We start from the raw sequence: 19,959 nt of genomic DNA, 5'->3' as shown, positions 1-19,959 counted from the left end.
GCCATTATTTTCTTAGCGAAAATGTATTGAAGTACATACTCTTTTGGAGACGTTTCGTAATATAGCTAGTATAGAAACAAATTTGACAAACGAAGCACAGAAATAACGACCGGTGTTGGACACAGGGGTGGGCAATAATACTTATATTTTGTGTTATAATACAGATACATAATACTTGCCAAAAATGAGTATTGTAATACTAATACACAATACTTTGATTTTAAGGTATTATAATACATAATACTAATACTGTACTTCAGTGTATTACAAAAGTAATGCTAGTAATACATTATCCTAGAAACTCAACCCTAAGATGCATTTACATTTTAACAGTATCATTTTCTCGAAGAGACTGTCTTCTAGTGCGCATCTGTTTGTTTTATGCTTTCTTCATACTCCAGATGAGCAGAAGGGGGGGATATGTTTAATGATAACAAAGAAGAGGAACGAGGGAAAGGTCAGCCAGACAGGGTGTCGGCTTGCTATTCCCCCCCCCCCCCCAAAAAAAAAGAGATAGAGAGAGTACCCAGGCGGGCACAGTCCGGTTCACAGGGCGACCAGTAGGTCGGTTTCAGCGAGGTAACGGATGAGCAGTCTGGTGACTACGCACTGTCGAGCGCGCTGCACGGGGCCGAGTAAGGGTGCAGAAGGGCAGAAGGGTGCATCCAGGGTGGTATATTACAATACTCTTAGCTAAAATAGACGAAATACAAGTGTGTTGTAGAAAGCGCTGTTTGAAATGATGCTCACGCAGTCAGTCATAGTTGGTCCAGAATAATGCGTCAACGACGGGCAACAGCGATCATTTACGATGCCATGCCAACTAAGTAAACAGATGACGACCTATTGTTTCCAGGGCTGTTTGGATTTAATCCAATGGATTTTTTTTATTTTATCCACAATTTTATCACAATTTTATCCGGATTTTTTAATAGATTTCGTCCAGATATGATGTGAATGACAATCTGAATTAAACATCGCACGGAAATCTCCCGGTTTATTTTATTGTAGTGTTGGCTGTTTGCAAAAGCCCAGGTACTCGCAGAATTAACTTTTACCTTTTTTAACTTTGTAACTTTTTAACTAAACTTTTTTAACTTATAACTTTTCAGATTTAACTTTTTCCAGCTTTCTTCTACTTCTGCCCATTCGGGGAAAGGGTTTCTTCCACTTCCTGGAGGCACTGTAACTGAAGTACAACAGCTAATCCAGGCGTGTATGATCTACACCATTGAATTTAATGGACTAGCATGCCCACCTTGGTCTGGCGATTGTATCTCATTACGGCCGATGTCTCGATACGGCCGAAAGTCTCAATACGGCCGATAATCCTTTAATCCCCAAGTGTCTCATTACTGCCAAAGTCTCAATACGGCCGAAGGTAGTCTCATTACGGTCGAAGATGTCTCATAACGGCCAAAAGTCAAAATGTGTATTGTAACGTGCATTGACATGCAATGTTGCTGCCAAGTATGGATATACATTCCAGAGGGTATAAGCCATGCAGTGTGCCATTAGGGCCCTTATCATATATATAAACATATTGTGTGACAACCAGTATGTTATCATACCACAGCACAATGCAGCATATTGTGTAATGTGTACACCCCAAAGATAGTGTTGATGTTGCTGTGAAGCAGCAGGCTACTAGGTGGAGTTAGCTGCTTGTGGAGAGCTAGATGAATATCGGCTTTGTTGTGACGTTTTTTGGAGACATCCTACAGTCATTGGCCAAGAAGGAACACCTATCTCAGTCGACGTCAGTTTATTTCCATTCGCTTTACAATGGTACAATTCTTGCTTCTGGAATGAGTAGACCTGCAATAAGCAAAGAGCAATCGTGAATAGGCTAGAATATTAAAAAAAAACAGGCATTTGACTCTACATGGCTGGTTTTAATGTGCACAAGCTGCATACATGTTGATGTGTGTCTGTTATTTCATACAAGGCTCACATAAACCTTCATCTAGACAAAAAAAAAATGAAAAAATTGTGACTTCCAGGTAAACACAATGCATAACCATGAGATGAACTTAGTTGCATTAGTTCATCCACTTAATGGAAACATGTGAATATGAAACAGTGATACATTACAATTCATGAAATGATGCATGCATGACTTTCCTTTTGTCGTTTCTTCTTATAAAAGTAGTGCACGAATTAACTCTCGTGCACTACTATACAGAATTTTTCACTTCACAACAGAACCGTATGATACAATTGGTAATCTTAACAGCTCACCTCTTCAGCCAAGACTCCCTGGGCAGCAACATCCTGTTAGCCATTTTGTTGTTTTTTTCGGAATCCTTCGCGTACCCACATAACATGACTGAAATGGAAAATAGGTATAAATAACAATGTACTTAAATGACTTCTTCTTGAAATATTTATTGTAATCAGATATGCTTTTGCGCTTAGTACAGTGCAAAAGCCTGCGCAACATTTGCAGATGTTCGCGGTAAGCAATTCGAGGAGATCAAGTATACCGACTTGTGCTTTTATTTTTGAACAAATATGACGACAAATTTTAACAAATGAAATATGGCTCACAATGATAAATGCTACTGTACGGTGAGGCATTATCGGTGTCTTAACTTCGAACGAATTTGTTGTTCCTAAACGTGCAATGAACCACAAACGGTGCAAATCTACTAACACATACCCACCTACATCTATCACAGGCACTTCGGCTGTTTTGATTCAGTCAAATTACTCGTATGAGAATGCAACTATGTGTGGATAACACACTGCTAAGCCAGACAGTCTACGAAAGCATAACTCACCAGAATTCTTTGTTCTCGGTCTTGGTCAACACAGCGCGATATACGTTGGGACTATGACGATTCATTCAACTCAATTTTCACCGAAACAATACGCGCTGCTCGAAAGACAACGACGGAAAATAAAGTGCCGCTTAAGACCGCTAATTTGCACGTTACAGCACTACAAATCGATAGATAATATTATTGCGTCGTAAACTACAACTGATCGCTAGCACATGGATGGATGGCGCTTAACACAAGAAACGAGATACCCAACGTTGCTAGACACCATCCGACTTCCGAAGTGAGAGTATATATAATAAGTTATCAAAACACGAAAGGAGGAGTATTTATCGCCCCTCCTTCTATAGCATGCAAAACGTGATTAGCGCTGAGATGAACATGCATGTCCATGACGCGAGTTATTTTCACTGATCAAAAAAGAGGTAACGTGGGATTGCGTGACGCTTGCGAAATGTGCAGCAATGTGCGGTGAGCATCATGGCGAAACGAAACTTTTAAATCTTGCATTGCACTTCATGGTAGCTGCAGGAAACGAAGCAAACTTAGAGACACTGGATCACAGGTATGTTGGCATCTTTTTCATTCCTGCATATCATTTCACATTACACTATACGTGAATACATGGTGTCATTGTCATGGGTGTCATGTCTCACGATGCTGGGGAAGTAGTTGCATGGGGAAGTGTGCATGGTTCTAGACTTTTAATTTTTGATTGCGTAATCGAAATATCGGCACCTCTCGGATTGGGGCTTGCATGTGACCAACCAAGTGCTGTTCCCTTACTAGCGCTTCCTACAAACGACAAAACGAAACATGTGGGAATGTGTATTTTTGATTACTCATATATAACAAGAAAATGTATCGTTTTCAGGTTGCTGCCACTACTCCATGTGCCCGCAATTGTCTTGCGTGTATGATTACACTAACGACGTCGCCCACCACGGCGGAAGTGTTTTGCGTACACGCGTTTCAGCATGAAGCCTGCAGGTAACATCTGATGCTTACCCTTCGGATATTCTGAATTTGCATATTATAGCTTAGAGGAATTCCGAATGCCCAGAGTGACACACACTTATAACATTGTGACATCAGTGCAGTGGCATAAGCTCTAATGTAGTGCCCCACGAAAATGAACAAGGGGCAGTGGTTTATCCAGAATCCCAAGCACGAGAGGGGTGTTGGAAAAAATTGTGGGGGGAGGTCATCATTATAGTTACGTCATTACAGCTTAACATATCATTACAGACGTATCTGAAGCTGAAATCGCAATGGCACCCCCTGTAGAGGGTGCACAGACAAAAAGTTAGGGGGTGTAGGGGGGTCTGGTAAAGCACTGGCGAGGGGGACTCCTCCACCCCATGTCAAGCCTCATAAAACACCTCCTGAAATATTTTCCTGGCTATGCAGCTGCACCATTATGATTGTCATTGTTGTCCATAATTCTTGAATATGTTTTGAATATATGGAAAAAAAGTCTGCTTGACAGCATATGTCTTATGGTCATCATTTTGTTCAGTGCCTTATGTACTTTTTTTAAATTTCAGGTGGACGTAAATTGTAGAAGGCAGCTAGTGGGGGAGAAGATCATGGTCATAGGTCATGTGGCTCCTGGAGCTCCCAGTGGGCTCCCTTGTGGAGTATTTTCAGAACACACACACACACAGTTTGCTCACAGAACCAACGAGTAGGATGTTGCTGGAATATTGAGAGAAAATGGCGTAACAGATACAAATATCGTGTGACACATATGACAATAAAAACATTTTTCACGAGGGATGCATGAAGCACTGTCGCAATATTGTGTGCATGAACCATTGTGTGTGACACAAGCCGTGGGGGCACACCGCCTCGGACACATTTTGGGAAGCATAAAACACAGTATATACACAGCTAATATGGTGGATGCTTCTTTTTTCTTTTTGGCCGTTATGAGACATCTTCGGCCATAATGAGACTACCTTCGGCCGTACTGAGACTTTGGCCGTAATGAGACACTTGGGGATTAAAGGATTTTCGGCCGTAATGAGATGTTACCGGTCTGGCAGACCTTTCCTTCTAATAAATGTATACCCCCCCTCCCCCCATTGAACCACGCGTGCATGGAACTCCACTTTTCGGAAAACAATAGAAACAGTTACAATGTTGCTGGGACAGGCAATTCCATAACCCCAACTATGAGAGATCACCCGAAATCAAGAAGAGCAAAACACATTTGTTTTTACTCTACGTCACATTTCTATAGGGTAGTATATATATTCTCCAAAAATATCCAAAGATATCCGAGTTTTATCCCAAAAAAAACCACTTGAGAGGATCCTTTTAAAAATAACCGGATTTTTTTCAACCCAGATTGTTTCTCACCTTGAGATGAAGTTTCAAATTGGATGGGGAGTGTCTCGACGTGCCAGCGAATTTAGAGCGCAATCGACACTTTCCTCTCAGTCTTGCGCCGTCATTATTCGGCTCAGTTTAGACAACAAAAAATCGGCCGTTCAAACTTTTGAGACTACCTATACACAACTGACTGGATGCATACGCACTGCTGTAGATGACAAAAGCCCTGTAAATGGAATGACTAATCCCTAGGGACGCTGTCGCTGACCTAGCAGGAATGCAAGAGGGCCTCAAGTAACCTCTGGCCCTGAGGTCATTATCTTTGGGGGAATTTGGGGTAAGCGCATAGCTGGTCATTGTTTGTGACCAATCGTTTCTGGAACTAGGAAAATTACTGATAAAGTGCACTGGTGACACTCGGTAGGCAAGACTTCCACACAAGTATTACACCTTTTAGAGTATTATAATACTTGTAATACTTCAATTTGGGTATTATAATACAGATACAAAGACATTCAAAAAATGGGTATTATAATACAAATACTTAAACGTATTACAGGAATAGTATTACTATCACTGCCCACCCCTGGTTGGACAGAACTGTACAGACTTCAGTAGTTGTAATAGGACTGAAATTGGGAAATTGTGTAGAAGCGGAAATGCTTGGGACGCAAATGCGAAAGAGCACCTCATACACAGTTTTCTGGTCGACACCGATGAAACGCTACTTCACGATGAACAGTTAATCCAAGTACTACATTATGACAGATGAAGTGTAGTACCTGCACGATGAGGCTGTCGGTTACGAGATCGACAGACTTCCTTGTGACTGGTCTTCCGCCTCGATGCCAATACACACGAGATCGACAGAAAGGCGATTGCCTTAGCACTTCGAAGACATCGTCACGTTTCCGTTCTTGTCCCGTCGCTTGTCCCATCCTACAGTTGGCAATACGACGTTTCCGTTCTCCACAAATGATAATTTTCTTTCTGGAGATTCCGGTGTCACAAGGCAGACGACCTCCATTATGCCGATATGGTCAATATCTGGAAGCAAATAATAGTGTTCATGCATTCTGTTGAACGCTAACATAGGCACCTTATCTGTGCTTTGCCGCGGCAAGTATCAACACGAACGCCGTGAACCCCTCATGCTGCCACACAATATTTTCTTTGACTGAAACACGCATGACCTGCATCACTCACGATAAGCTTTGTTCGCGATTGATCGTGCAGTGTGAAAATAAACTTTCAAACTTACCTGGACGTTCACAAGGATAGTGAAGATTCAACACTGGACAATCTGAAGCAGTCAGCCATTCGCACTCAATTGTCACGCGCGTCCCAAACTGGATGATTGCCGTTTGCGCATGTCCACGTACTGCGCTCACGGGTGTAGTTGGCAGGATATACCCCCAAGCCCATCGAAAGAAACAAATAGGTTCTACAGCGGTGTGCTGTGACACTACCCGGAGTACAGAGCAAGCCCGAGGTGTAAGTGATGCCCTTTACACTCAGAAAACACATTTTTTTCTTAGAGTGTACGGCGGCAGGCTTACAAAAAATTGTAATCCTTACGGATCCCAAAGCTGTCGTTTACCGCATCTCGCATGGCTACGAACGATGTCTTATAGCTGACAGGACTTGTACTCAAATGCACCGACTATCCAGCCACGGCATTTCCATCGTACTGCAGCTGCTACCCTGTCACAACGGCCTACCGGGATATGAAGACGCTGACCGCCTCGCAAGTGATGCACCACAAGCCACACCGGCATTCAGGACTACCGCAAGCTCCTATCGATGCCGACAGGCCATACGAACTGACATCTGGAAATCCCACCCAGAGAAACCAACACACACACACACACAAATGGGATGATGATGTGGTGTGTCATTCACCGCCGTTATGGCGGTACACTGCCCCATTGCGCTTGTGGAAGGGATGAGAGAGTAATGATGATGGAAAGGTGACATTTTAGAGTTTGTGCATTAGACGAGTGCTGGAGAGGAACTCAGCAACAACTCGTAGACCTTGCATCTGATGTGAGGGGTCCGGCCATGGTCCGAGAATTTTGGCCAAGTCGAACTGTCAAACCAACAGCAGGAGGCACATCGTCGCCTCTTTAAATCACTACCGCGGCCTCACCAAACACGACTGCTCGGTTTTAATGCGTAGCCCTAGAGTACTAACGGGGCCACATAGGCAACCCCAGATGCATCACTTACAATGCAACAGAGACTTTAACGCACATCTTAATGCTATTCACAATGCTCTTACAAGAGCGGCATGTACTGCACACATGCACACACATAAATGGGGTGATGATGTCGTGGGTCTTTCACCGCCCTTATGGCGGTATGTACTGCACAAGACACCTCGAAGCATAGGAGTCACCGAAGCTTCCTTAATAGACACTATCTATTCCACGGACAGCTCACACCACCGGAAGGATGTTCAGCAAGGACTTCTCATCTTTCTGCGACACACAGGGCTTGCCTCGCAATTTAACCTCATTTAACCTGATTACTCTAGCGTACATGCATGCGGTGTACTCTATAACTTCCACGACAGTTTAAAAGCTGGGCGGCTGTGCTTCCATGTCCACTGTGGTCCGCTACTCCTCATGATAAAGACCTCGTTGTTCGTGCACCCCACCTTGGCACCCCGAGAGACTGAGACCCTTCGCTAGCAACCTAGCAAACACCCCCTGATTTGTGTGTGTGAGTGCGTGTGTTTCATTGGTTTGAGCAGCTTGCCGCCGACACGACAGGCAGAACACTCGGTATCAGCGTCATTCAACTCAACTAGACTTGGATAGTGGAGCCGTCACTTGACGTGAATACAGCGAAGTCCTTGTACTGTCTTTTACACCATCGTTCATTCGTTGAAGCGATACTTGGGTGGCTTCAGCTGTGGACTGTTGTGACTTATCTAGCGCATCTCGTGTACCGTTCAGGGTATAGGCCTGGTCACAGTCATTGATGTACTGTTCGCAACATATACTTGGCTGAATACTTGGCTGAAATCGTGGTTTATCGTGTCTGAAATCTCCAGGTATCGCAAGACTCATACGGGTTACTGCCCATCCTCAAACGCAACACAATAACGGCAACACAATAACGGTACAGCTCCTTCATGGGCGGAAGCCAATACCGGCTGCTGTACCTCTGAAGGAAGATTTCAGACAAGTGTACCGCAAGCATTATCTCTTCACCGTTCCAGGAATCTACTGGCGCGCACTTTACCAGTTCTTATCAAATTCAGGTACACGTCGCAGACTTTTACTTCGTTCTCTATGTCGTCCAAGAATCGCAGAAATATGTTGGTCAAGATCTCGCAGTACTCCGGCGCGGTAAGCTAGCTGCGCGAGCTTCAGTTCCAGCATCTTGAGCACCTGGATTTTTCCTGTGTTTTCCTCAGACGCTGTCAGATATATGTCGGCACCTTTTCCTTAGAAGTCGGCCCAGGACGCACATTCCCCCAGAGCTTTAGCAGTGGCATTGACCACCTCTGTGAGGCCGACCACGGCGAGCTCTTTCATTACCACCTGCAGCGGCAGCATCTTGGTGGAAGGAATTTTCTGTGGGATTGCTGCGTTATCCGAAGTAAGAGTGGCGATCCTCTCGCAAAAGGGTTCTCGGAGCTCAATGAGACGATCCGTGGGTCACGGTCCAGTTGCCAACTCCTTACCTGAGTTTCTTTCCCAGGTTTCGGCGCCAAAATGTAAGGGGATGTAAGGGGATCCTGGAAAATATGCTCGGCTTAATGGTCATCAATCAATGGAAGACGCGCATGGTCATCGGATGCAAACTGACGTGAGTGTCGTCGTTGTTTTCTCGAAACTTCGATTTGGATGATGATGCCATGAGCACATCCGTCATCACTGGGGCGTATGACACTCGCATGCCTGTGTTCTCAATGGCTTGCAGCGCAGACTTCACGTCGGTGTGAGACTGTCCACGCAGGGTGCTAAGATGGGCTGGCAGTAAAGCTCTGCTGTTACTGGTCAGGTTTAGTCTAAAATGCGTCACATTTCCACTACGGCCCCGTATGTCATTAGAATTGCCGATGCACACTTGCCACTTTTTTAAAAACTCCATTTAAAACTCCATGTTCCGCTACAGAAGTAGAGGGTGTCTGTTCTATCAGAGGAAAAAATTGCCTCGATGGACGCGAGGGAAACTTGGTTTCGGAAGACCCGAAGGCAGACTGAGATGGGTGGGACCGGCAGAGACCATGGGTGCCCTGTGCTCTGGAGGATACTGCGTTACAAAAGCAGACGTTTGCATACTTTGCGTTGAAATTTTTCCATCCACAGGCATACCGCCTTTCACTAAATTTTACCAAAGGCAAGGATCCGATTCCACAGACCTGCCTCGACCTTCACTGCGCCGCCGGGTGACTCCTTGCCCCCCAGCGACCATCGCCGAATCTGAGACTGCTGGCGCAATGGACGACCATCGCTCTCAGCCTACGTCTCCGACTCCGATGGAGTCAACTGATCGAAAGAGCTTCGACAGGAGCGCTCCAATGTACGGCAGGCTTTCAGAGCCTCCTATGGGTCGAAAACAATGAGCAAGAGGTTCTGGAAAATCTCCAACTCAAAGACAACACCCCTGATCCCGACGCGACTGTTGTGGACTTTGGCATCAACAACGATCGTACGCTGTTCCAAGAGGTTTCTTATAAGAACCGTCCCACAAGCATTCCAATGGTCAATAGATCAGGGCCGCGTGGGCCGGTCGTTCTGAGATGTTAATCCAAATACAATCGCGAGGCGAAGTGATGCATTTAGCACTTGCTACGAAATATCGACGAGCTGAAGGTTTGGATCCAGAGCCCACTGTACCACCCAGTGTGTACGATGGTGTGTACCACCAATAAGGAAGGGGGATATGAAGATTTATTAAAGAAAAAGGAAAGGGTCAGCCAGACAGAGGTCGGCTTTGTATTCGAAAAAAAAGGAAGGCAACAAAGAAGAAGAACAAAAACTGAATAATCACACACACACAGGGTCACACAATCACAAGGCGTTGATAGGGTCCGAAGCGTGGAGAAAGCGGAGGAGCGCAGTGATGATGGCCCACTGGGTCGGCTGAGGAACGGGACCCAGTAACGTAGCCAACGTTAGAGTGCTGTAGCCAAGTAACCACCAATAGGCATTTCTAGCAGATTCATTGTTGAACTGCATGTCTATGATGGATACTCGCCAGAATAGGACGGTAATTTTTACCAATGGATTGGCGGCAGCTTCCGGATCTGCGTCCGCGTCTGCGATACCACAGCACAGCAGAGAACGAATGATACGCCTGTCCCACGGGGACAGCAACAAGAGCGGAGTTGCATGGCAGCCATTGAGATGGCAATGCATATGGACACAAGTCAACAACAACAGATAAATTAATGATGATGAATGGAGAAATTCGCCACATGAGGTGCGGCCCACTACCCCAAGGCACAATGGACAGGATGAGATGTGTCCTGATGATGAGATGATGAACGACGTTGAATAGGGGTCGATAGTCAGTGGAGTCAGTGAGACAACATCAACAGAACGCCAGACAAAAGCACAACACAAAAAAACACACACAGCACACGAGTACGCAGCCACATCATGGGGCAGAGAGGAGACCGGTGTCCCGGAGAAAAATCTGGAAGTACTCAATAGCTTGGCGATGGTCGATCTGGTTAGACCAAAGCCCACAAGTCAGCTGCAAGCATACCTCGGCAAAACTCGCTCATGAGCATGCTCATTCATGCTCACTCATGCTCGATGTGGCGAGTGAGTTTAGCATGAGTGAGCAAACAGAGAGCTGAGCGGGGAGAGAGCGAGCACGAGTCAGCATATGGAGGGCTGAGCAGGGATTGAGTGAGCATGAGTTAGCTGAGCAGAGAGTGAGTGAGCACGAGTAACAAACAGAAAGCTGTAGTGAACGGTAACGAAAGTCACCGGATTACCCCGTGTTCTATGTAGATCAGCCGGACAGGTACCACTAAGTGGGTCCCTCCCAACTATCATCCTAATCATCATGATAGCCCATTAAGTCATTCTCGATATTCGGAACAGTTACAGTGGCAGAAGAAGAACATGAGCGAAGAGCAGTCTCATGGCGAAAGCGCATGCAGCTGTTACACGGTGGAAGGTGGCTGGCATCAGAGGCACCCCTGCTCATTCATGCTCAATCATCTCACGCTCAGCTCTCCGTTTGCTCACTCATGCTCAACTCATTCGTCACACTGATCATGAGTGAGCATGCTCATGAGTGTGAATTTTGTCGAATATATCACGTTCCTCCGTGTAGCAGCTGCAGGCGCTTTGACCATGATACTGCCTTTAGCCCATGTCGTTGTGCTACCATTCTAACTGTTCAGGATATCTCTTTGTCTGCAGCGCAACGGATCATATATAGTGATTCAAAGGCTCGACTATACAAGCAATAATATCATTCCTACGTAATGGGTGTATGGTACCCGCAGTCCAAGCCATTCCGACTGTGTACATGCAATCCAGGACGCTGGCCATGACATCATAGACGTCATGACAGCTCACAGACATCATAGACATCATGACGGCTCATGAAGCAGCGGACCTAGCACATCTGTCCTCATCAAAATATCTAGTCCCGTACGCCACAGCACATGTGCAAGACATATTGAGGTCTCTTACACAGACTATGACTAAACAGCATTGGCTACAATGCGACGGGAACTCCTTGTTGCTCCATCTAGTTGACCCATATCTGAAATTTGGAGTTCCGTCCACGTTACCTCAGTCTATCCAGAGGCTCTTTCACAGACTCCGTCTCAACGTCCCGTACGGGCGCGAATTCCTCCATAAAATTGAGAAAGCTGATTCAGCGAGCTGTACACTTTGTGCAACCGTGGAAGACACTGAGCTCGCTCTCGTGCACTGTGATGTGATGTGATAAAGAAAAAAATGGGGATGTGTGTGTGTCGTGCACTGTTCTAGATACATACCTCAAAGGGCTACCATGAAACCTGCTCTCGGCCGACTCAACCGCAACTCTGACATCGTAAAAGTGCTAGGTCCTTGGCCACCTGACAAGAGGGAGGGAGGGTATCTGCTGGAGGTATTTAATAGATCCCCATGGAGGTCAGGGAAAGTACCTGACAGTTGGAAGCGCGCACCTGTTCTTCCGCTATTGAAGCCAGGTAAATCGCCACCGCAGCTCTCCTCCTTTAGACCAGTGAGCCTGACTAGCTGCCTTGGAAAGTTGATGGAGCGCATGGTACTCGCCAGAGTGGAGTGGTGGCTCGAACATCGCTGCGTTTTCCCGCAAGAAATGTCAGGCTTTGGACGGCACAGGGCAGCAATAGATTCGGTTCTCGATTTAATCACTTCTGTGGAAGAGGCAAAAGTGCACAAGAAGACGGTGCTGACAGCCTTCCTCGATGTTAAGCGGGCGTACGACACTGCCAGCCACGCTTCTGTCCTCCATGGTATTGTTGATGCCACCCTACCTTCCAGAGCACTCTCATGGCTTACTGATTTTCTTCATGGACGGGAACTGTTCGTCCGCACAAGCCAGGGGGTACAGGCTTTGTCACGTTGACCCATGGGGTGCCCCAGGGGAGTGTTCTGAGCCCCATCTTATTTAACATTGTTATGGCTGGCCTTCGAGGTCGCGTCGGCAGGAAAGTGGCTGACACGCTGATGGCTGTTCTATGCTGATGACATTTGTCTCTCGACCAGCGGCAAATCCCGTCCTGCCCTCCAGCGACGCCTCCAACTCGCTCTCGATGCTATCCCGCAGTACCTGTCACTGGCGGGCTTAAACATCTCGACGGAAAAGGCGGACATGTAGCCCTTCCAGCTTTCGGTTGCTGGCATAACATTGAAGCACGTGTCCCACCATAGGGTCCTCGGTTTCACTGTTCATGCTGTGCTCTCTTGGCGGAATCTACAGTCCTGTCTTTCCCGTTTCCTTTTTTTTCTTTTTTTACGGACCTGCGTTAGTCGTGACGTTGCACGCCTTGCGAGGCCGACTACGGCAAGCAGTTACACCACCACCACCTCTTGGCGGAAGCATATTGCAAGCTTGGAGATCAAGATCCACCGTTGCATTGCGGTGATCCGTCGCTTGACAGGCATGAGATGGGGCAGTGACACGAGCTCTCTGTTGGCCGTCCACAGGGCTTTGGTTCGAGGGTCCCTCGCGTATAGTTTGCCGGTGCTTAATGGTCTGCCGACATCTTCGGGTCATAGGATGCAATGCCGCCTGCCGCGAAGCCTTCGTGTGTGCCTTGGCATCCCCCGAGCAGCAGAGCCCCGAGAAGTTATTGCTGAAGGGAAGGACACCCCGCTGGACGTTCTTCGCTACTGTGAGACCTGCCCACTTTTCCTCCTCCTTTTATCCCATCATCGGCGGCACCTGCTCGTATCGAAGACCTTGAGGCGCAGGCACTGCAAGGTCCGCCCGGTGATGACTCAGCTGAATCCTATCGTTCCGCGTTTCATGGTGAAGACAGTGGCTCCCAGTGCCCCTCCATGGTCTCTGTCAAGCCCAGTCACCCGCCTAACTGTTCCTGGCCTACATGGAAGGAAAAGGGATACAGCCCCATGTGTCGCCAAGCAGCTTACCCTGGGCACGATAGTTGACAAGTACACGGCGTCAACGTCGGTTTTCACTGACGGGTCATCTACTCGGGATGGCTCGTCCTCGGCATTTGTCATTCCATCTCAGTCAGTCTCCTGGGGTCACCGTCTTTCTCACAGAACATTGTCTACGTGTGCCCAGCTCTACGCCATTCTCTTTGCTATGCAAAAAATATCAGCCAGTCCAGCTCAGTCATGGGTCGTCTTGACGTACTCAAGACCCGCGCTCCAGTGTGCGGCCAACTTGGGGATACGTGGGTCCCTCGGTCCTGTTGTCTTTGACATGCTGCAAGTTTATAAGAAGGCGGTCATTGCAGGGCACAATGGCGCATTGCAGTGGATCCCCGGACATGTGGGCATCAGCGGGAATGAAGAAGCAGACAGAGCCGCCTTGAGCGCCCATCAGCACCCAGCTTTTTCCCCGATAATGATGTCGTCGGCCAACCGAAGACATCTCTTTTCGACACTCACCGGCTCTAAGATGCAGTCTCAGTGGCAAGACGACGTAGCTCACTCCCTTCTCTCGGATGTAGACCCCACGCTTCCTCTCGTGCATCCTCCGCGACTACTGCCAACCAGGGGGATGATGATGGGGGGAACACTTTCAGAGATCCGTCACCAGACCGGTGGGGCGCAAGTACTCCGCAAGAAGACGAAGGCCTTGCATCTGGTGGGCAGCGTTCGACCACGGTCCGAGGATCTTCTCGAGATTGAACGGCCGCTTGTCAATAAGTTGCATAGAAACCTCCATCAGTGCACGCTCATGGTGACATTGCCCACAGGCCAGGATGACATGGCAGAGGTCGCCGTGCACTCCACAAGTGGGGCAGAGGGAAGGCGAGGTGGAGCCGAGACGGTGTTTAAAGGCAGGTGTAAAGGCAACGTTGAGCCTCATGCGGTGGAAGAGTGCAGTAAAGGGGCGCGGTAGTCGCGGAGGAATTACGAGAGAAAGCGTGGGGTCCACATCCTAGAGAAGGGAGTGAGCTATATCCTGTTGCTACTGAGCCCGCATCTTGGGGTCGGTTAGTGTCGAAAGGAGGTGTCTGTGGTCGCCCGAAGACATCATTATCGTGGAAAAGGCTGCGTACTGATGGGCGCTCAAGGTGGCTCTGTCTACTTCTTCATTACCGCTGATGCCGACAGTGGATCTAGATCTAGAAGGTCTGAATGGACTATTACGATGTTTAGATTGATAGCGGGGACGGATCGACATAGTATATAGCACTCGTCCGGCTGATCTACGTAACGCCCGCGGAGACTTTCGTTACCGCTCACTACAGTTCTCTGTTTGCACGCTCATGCTCACTCACACCCTGCTCAGTTCTCCATACACCCACTCATGCTCATCCACATCCGGATCAGCTCTCCGTTTGCTCACTTATGCTCAACGGATTCGCCACATTGAGCATGAATGAGCATGCTCATGAGTAAGTTTTTTCCTAGGTACACTCTTAAGAATGAACTTCATCGCATAGCATGCTCATAGCCAACCATCATCTCGAATGATATCGTTATCTGCCCTGATTTGTTGAAAACGGGGGCGTACGCCTTTTTGTGACACTTATGCTGTTCATAAAGAGGCGTACGCCCCCAGTTTTCAACAAATTAGGGCAGATAACGACATCATTCGAGATGATGGTTGGCTAGCAGCGTGCTATGCGGTGAAGTTCATTTTTAAGAGTGTACGGCTGGCACATCTGACAAAATTCACACTCATGAGCATGCTCATTGATGCTCAATATGACTAATGAGTTGAGCATGAGTGCGCACCAGTGAGCAAACGCTAATCTGAGCAAGAAGTGAGTGAGCATGATTGAACAAACAAGGAGCAGAGCCGGAGCTGAGTGAGCAGGAGTCACAAGTGCCGACCTCTCGCTGCATGTGCAATGGGTCATATATTGCGATTCTTAGACCAGCCTTCAGGCTGCAACTTCCCTTCCGGCAGGTGGATCTAAGGCGCCTACACAGTAAAAAAGAAAAACTTAATTTTACTCACAAGTGACTGCTAACTCTGTTGCCGGCATATGTCCTGCAACCTAGTTATCGCAAACAAATTCGTTTAGAGTGCGCACTACACAGCTCCCATAAGCGAAAAGAATGACACTCACATTAAAGGGATAATAAACTGCGAAAGCCCACACGAGAACTGCGCACGACAAACGGGGGGATATGTTTATTAAGAAAAAAAGAAAGGAAAGGTTAGCCAGGCAAAGAGCCGGCTTGCTATTCCGAAAAAAAAGGAAAAAAGAGGGGGAAGGGGCAAACGAAAAAGAAAAAGGGGGATCGAAACAGAGGAAAGAAACAAACGGATTTTGTGTAGATAGGTTACGGCACATATGCCGGCAACAGAGTTAGCAGCCACTTGTGCAGTAAAACTACGGATTTTCTTCTGACAGTGTATAGTACTGGACATTTTCAAAGATCGTAAAAAAATCAGCAGATGTGAATCAAGACGGGCTCATTCAGGGAACGCATAAATGAGATAACAGATATAGAGCACCTATCGTCAACGGAACATCTGCTGTCAGACTTTAGAGTCACACAAGGGTCAGACCTTAAGAACCTCTTGAGGTCGCTGACAGCGGACATATGTAGAAGACAGTGGCTACAAATCGTTTGTCGGTGGTCCCTGCTACACAAGATTGATCTAGAACTGAATGTCGGTATTCCTTCCGGTACATCTCGACCTATATTCGTTGTTGCTGAAGTGTCGCGTATGTGAATGCCAGTTCTTTTCCTTTGTTTGGTATGTGTCAGCACTGCTATTGACGTCGCGGTCCCCAGGCGTTTTCAAGCTGCATCATGGCAGCTTTTTGGCTGGGACCGCCGCCATCTCTTGATGAAAACGGAAAAATAATATAATATATATATATATATATTCAGACACTCTTGCACCACTCTCGCTTGGACTTCCCGTGTGGCCGACAGTTTCTCCATAAAGTAGTTCAGCACCTTTTCCCTGTCTTGCTTAGATTTCCATGAGTTGCTTCAACTTTGTAAGGTCTTCAAATTGTTCAGTGCGTGAAGGACAGTGAAGGACACGGAAAACACCCACATTGCGCTGCATGAGATACGCGCCCCAAAGGGTAACATTGAAACCTACCCTAACTCAGCCCCCACGTCATTGATTACCTAACGCCGCCGCGCAAAGCATGCTTGTGGGCACTTACTATCAGCTTCACCGACGCGTTTTTCCTGCTTCTTGCCCACATCAGCAAAATACAACCTCGAACCAGTCTTCTCGTGTCGTCACACGTTTGTAAACTGAGGGTCGCCTGTAGAGACAGTGTATTGTGCCAAGGCGCAAGTCGTGTGTTATCGACAAGATGGCGTATATACAGACAAACTGGTGGAAGAACTCTATTATGTAAAAGCCTGAGTCTGGGCACACAGAGGGACGACTCGAACACACGAAAACACAACACGAACACACTTGAGTCGTGTGTTCGTGTCGTCCCTCTGTGTCCCCAGACTCAGGCTTTTACATAGTGGTGTGTTATCGAGTTCTGTCTCCTGCTCTCGATATACGTTTTTCGCTGGACTTGCAGCAGTTCGTTGAGTCGTATGCGTGAGGAGGATGGGGCAGTGTTAGGGGGGATATGTTTACTGGTGAAACAAATAAATAAATAACGGAAAGGTTAGCAGAGAAAGGGCACTGTTATGGTGTAGCTTTGTACGTAGTTGGGTTAAAACGCTAGGCGCTGGACATTTTCCGAGTAAACTTGAGAAATGGCCGAAATTGCCTCAAATGCCCTCGTATCGAGTACAGTTCCTAAATAGTGTACACTTTTGGGGCAATTATGCAGTGACTCCAATGACGAATTGGCTCGAGGCAAGGATGGAGGTCACCCGCATTGCACGGATGCTTCCCGCATTGTAAAAGTAAAAGAGTGATGCAGAGTGGGTTTGGATCAAGAGATCCACCATTCCTTGTCGTGGGGAATGGTAAACGAGTTGCCTCCGATCCTTGTTTGCTGTCTCATCTCACAGATCTTTATGTTTGCATGAGCGCGGAGAGCATGATGTGAGGAGAGTTGAGATAACGTGATGGGGAGCACGTGAAGGTGAAATGAGGTTAGGAGAGGGGGCAAGGTAAAGTGAGTTGAGTTAAGTTGATAAGAAAAGAAACAAAATGGAGAAATAGGCACTCATTACGAGAGCCGGGGGGGGGGGATATGTTTATTGCGAAAAAAAAAAGCAAGGAAAGGTTAGTCAGGGAAAGATCGACTTGCCATTCCTTTCATAAAAAGGGACGAAAAAAAAGGAAAGGGAACGAAAAGAGGAAAGAAACCAAAAGAGAAAGAAAACGAAAAAAAGAAAGAAAACAAAAAAAGGAATGAAAACAAAAAAAGGAAAGGAAAGAAAACGGAAAAGAAAATGAAAGAGAACGAAAACGAAAAGAAAACGAAAATAAAAAAGAAAACGAAAAAGAATAGAGAAAAGAAACACGCACATACACACAGACAGATACACAAAAGGGCCTTAGAGGCCGGTCGAGAGACCGGTGGCACGGAGAAAGCTCAAGAGGGCAGTCGTAACCGCCCCCTGATTGTGCAGGACCGGGCCGAGCAGGGTGGCCAAAGTGACGTTAGGGTAGCCAAGCTGTCGCAAGTGGCGTTGGAGGAGGAGTTTTTCTGAGAGGTACCGGTTACGGGATAGGAGGTAGCGCTCGATGTCGGCTTCCACACAACAAGTTGTGCAATTGGGAGTGTTCGTCTGGCGCATTTTATACAGGGGTGAGGGTGTCCGTGCAACATTCATTCGAAGACGGTGGAGGAGTGATTCTTCAGCTCTATTGCAGCGGCAGGCAATAGTAATGTCCTGCAGGGGGTCAATGAGACGTACGAAATGATGATATGAGGTAGAGTCCGCTCGGAACTGCCGGGTACGGACACAACGCCGCCGGCGAATGTGCAGGGAGCGGACAGAGATCGTTAGGGGCAGAGGGGTGGCATGGAGAGCTCTGGTAGATGTTGCGTCTCTTGCTATTGTGTCTGCGCGGGTGTTACGAGAGCCGGCTACTCCAGATCACTTAGGAAAACACAAATGGCTGTCTACAATAAAACCAACGACTGACAAAGACTCTCAATGAGTCACTCACACACACTGTCCGCACACGCTGTCCACACACACTGTCAGTCTCACTGCGTCCATCAACTTGGAGTCTGCGCAAAATCGCACAAACGCCTGCATGGCATGAAACTGAAGGTCGGGTGTCCAAGGGCCCAGAACCTTAACAACATGAAATGGTCTGCCATCCAGCCGAGCTAAGGAAGCTTGTAGAGATTGTTTGTGCTTCTGATACCGTGGACAGGATAATAAGATATGTTTAGTGTCCTCAACAGTCCCACAGGTGCCACAGTTGGGTGAATCTGCCTTTCCAAGCTTGTGAAGAAGGTATCGCCTGTAGGTCACGTTGAGGCGGAGCCGGTGGTAAAGTGACGCAAACGGCCTAGGGAACGATGTCGGGAAAGTAGAGGCAAGCTCTGGGTCAACGCGGTGTAGCAGCGAGGCGCGACCCCCGCCAGAGAGCCACTGTGTCTCAGCCAGTTGGCGACACAAAGCAGTCAACATGGCCCTAGCGTCGGACTTGTTGAAATATATGAGTCGTGACGCACGTTCCTGATGTGCTCTGCGTGCCGCAGCATCAGCCGCACCATGCCCAGGTATGCCGCAGTGTCCTGGAATCCATTGAAAGAACATGTCGTGTCCAGCAGCCACCGCCTCTGCGTGTTGTTTTACAACACGAGCAACTACAGGGTTGACAGCACTGGTAGTTCCTGCAGAAACAAGGGACTGCCGCCTGCGTCGATCCCGTGGTATGAATGTGTGTGTGAATGAGCAAAAATGTAAGAGTGAAAGGAGGATGAGTGAGAGAGAGTGGCTGGTTTGTCCCTTCATATGACGCACCCTGGAAGTCGCTGAGAAGGCGTGTTAGCTTAGCTCAATTGGTAGAGCCCTGGACCTTGAATCCAGAAGACGTGGGTTCGACTCCTACAGCTGGCTAACCTTTTCAGTGACTTTCATCTTTCATCGTTAATTTCTTAGGCAAATTGAGGCTTTGTATGTATTTGTCCCTTCTATGTCGTTCCAACCTCAGAACATCAGTTCCCCCATGACTGCAGAGCAGCCTGGGAATCCGAGATAATAACCCACTTGGTCCGTGAATGAGCCGACGCTATATATTCCATAGCCATGAGCAGAGCGTACAGTTCAGC

At 47.4% G+C, this 19,959-nt stretch overlaps 1 non-coding gene across 1 annotated transcript; it reads left to right on the top strand.

The window, feature by feature from the left end:
* The first annotated feature begins 19,674 nt into the window (after positions 1 to 19,674).
* Positions 19,675 to 19,747, top strand: Trnaq-uug (transfer RNA glutamine (anticodon UUG)). Its single transcript has one exon. It is a non-coding gene; the product is annotated as a tRNA-Gln (tRNA).
* The last annotated feature ends 212 nt before the right edge of the window (positions 19,748 to 19,959 follow it).

Source organism: Ornithodoros turicata, chromosome 2 (assembly GCF_037126465.1).
Source record: "Ornithodoros turicata isolate Travis chromosome 2, ASM3712646v1, whole genome shotgun sequence".
NCBI lineage: Eukaryota > Metazoa > Arthropoda > Arachnida > Ixodida > Argasidae > Ornithodoros > Ornithodoros turicata.
This window is presented reverse-complemented; position numbering and strand designations above follow the sequence as displayed.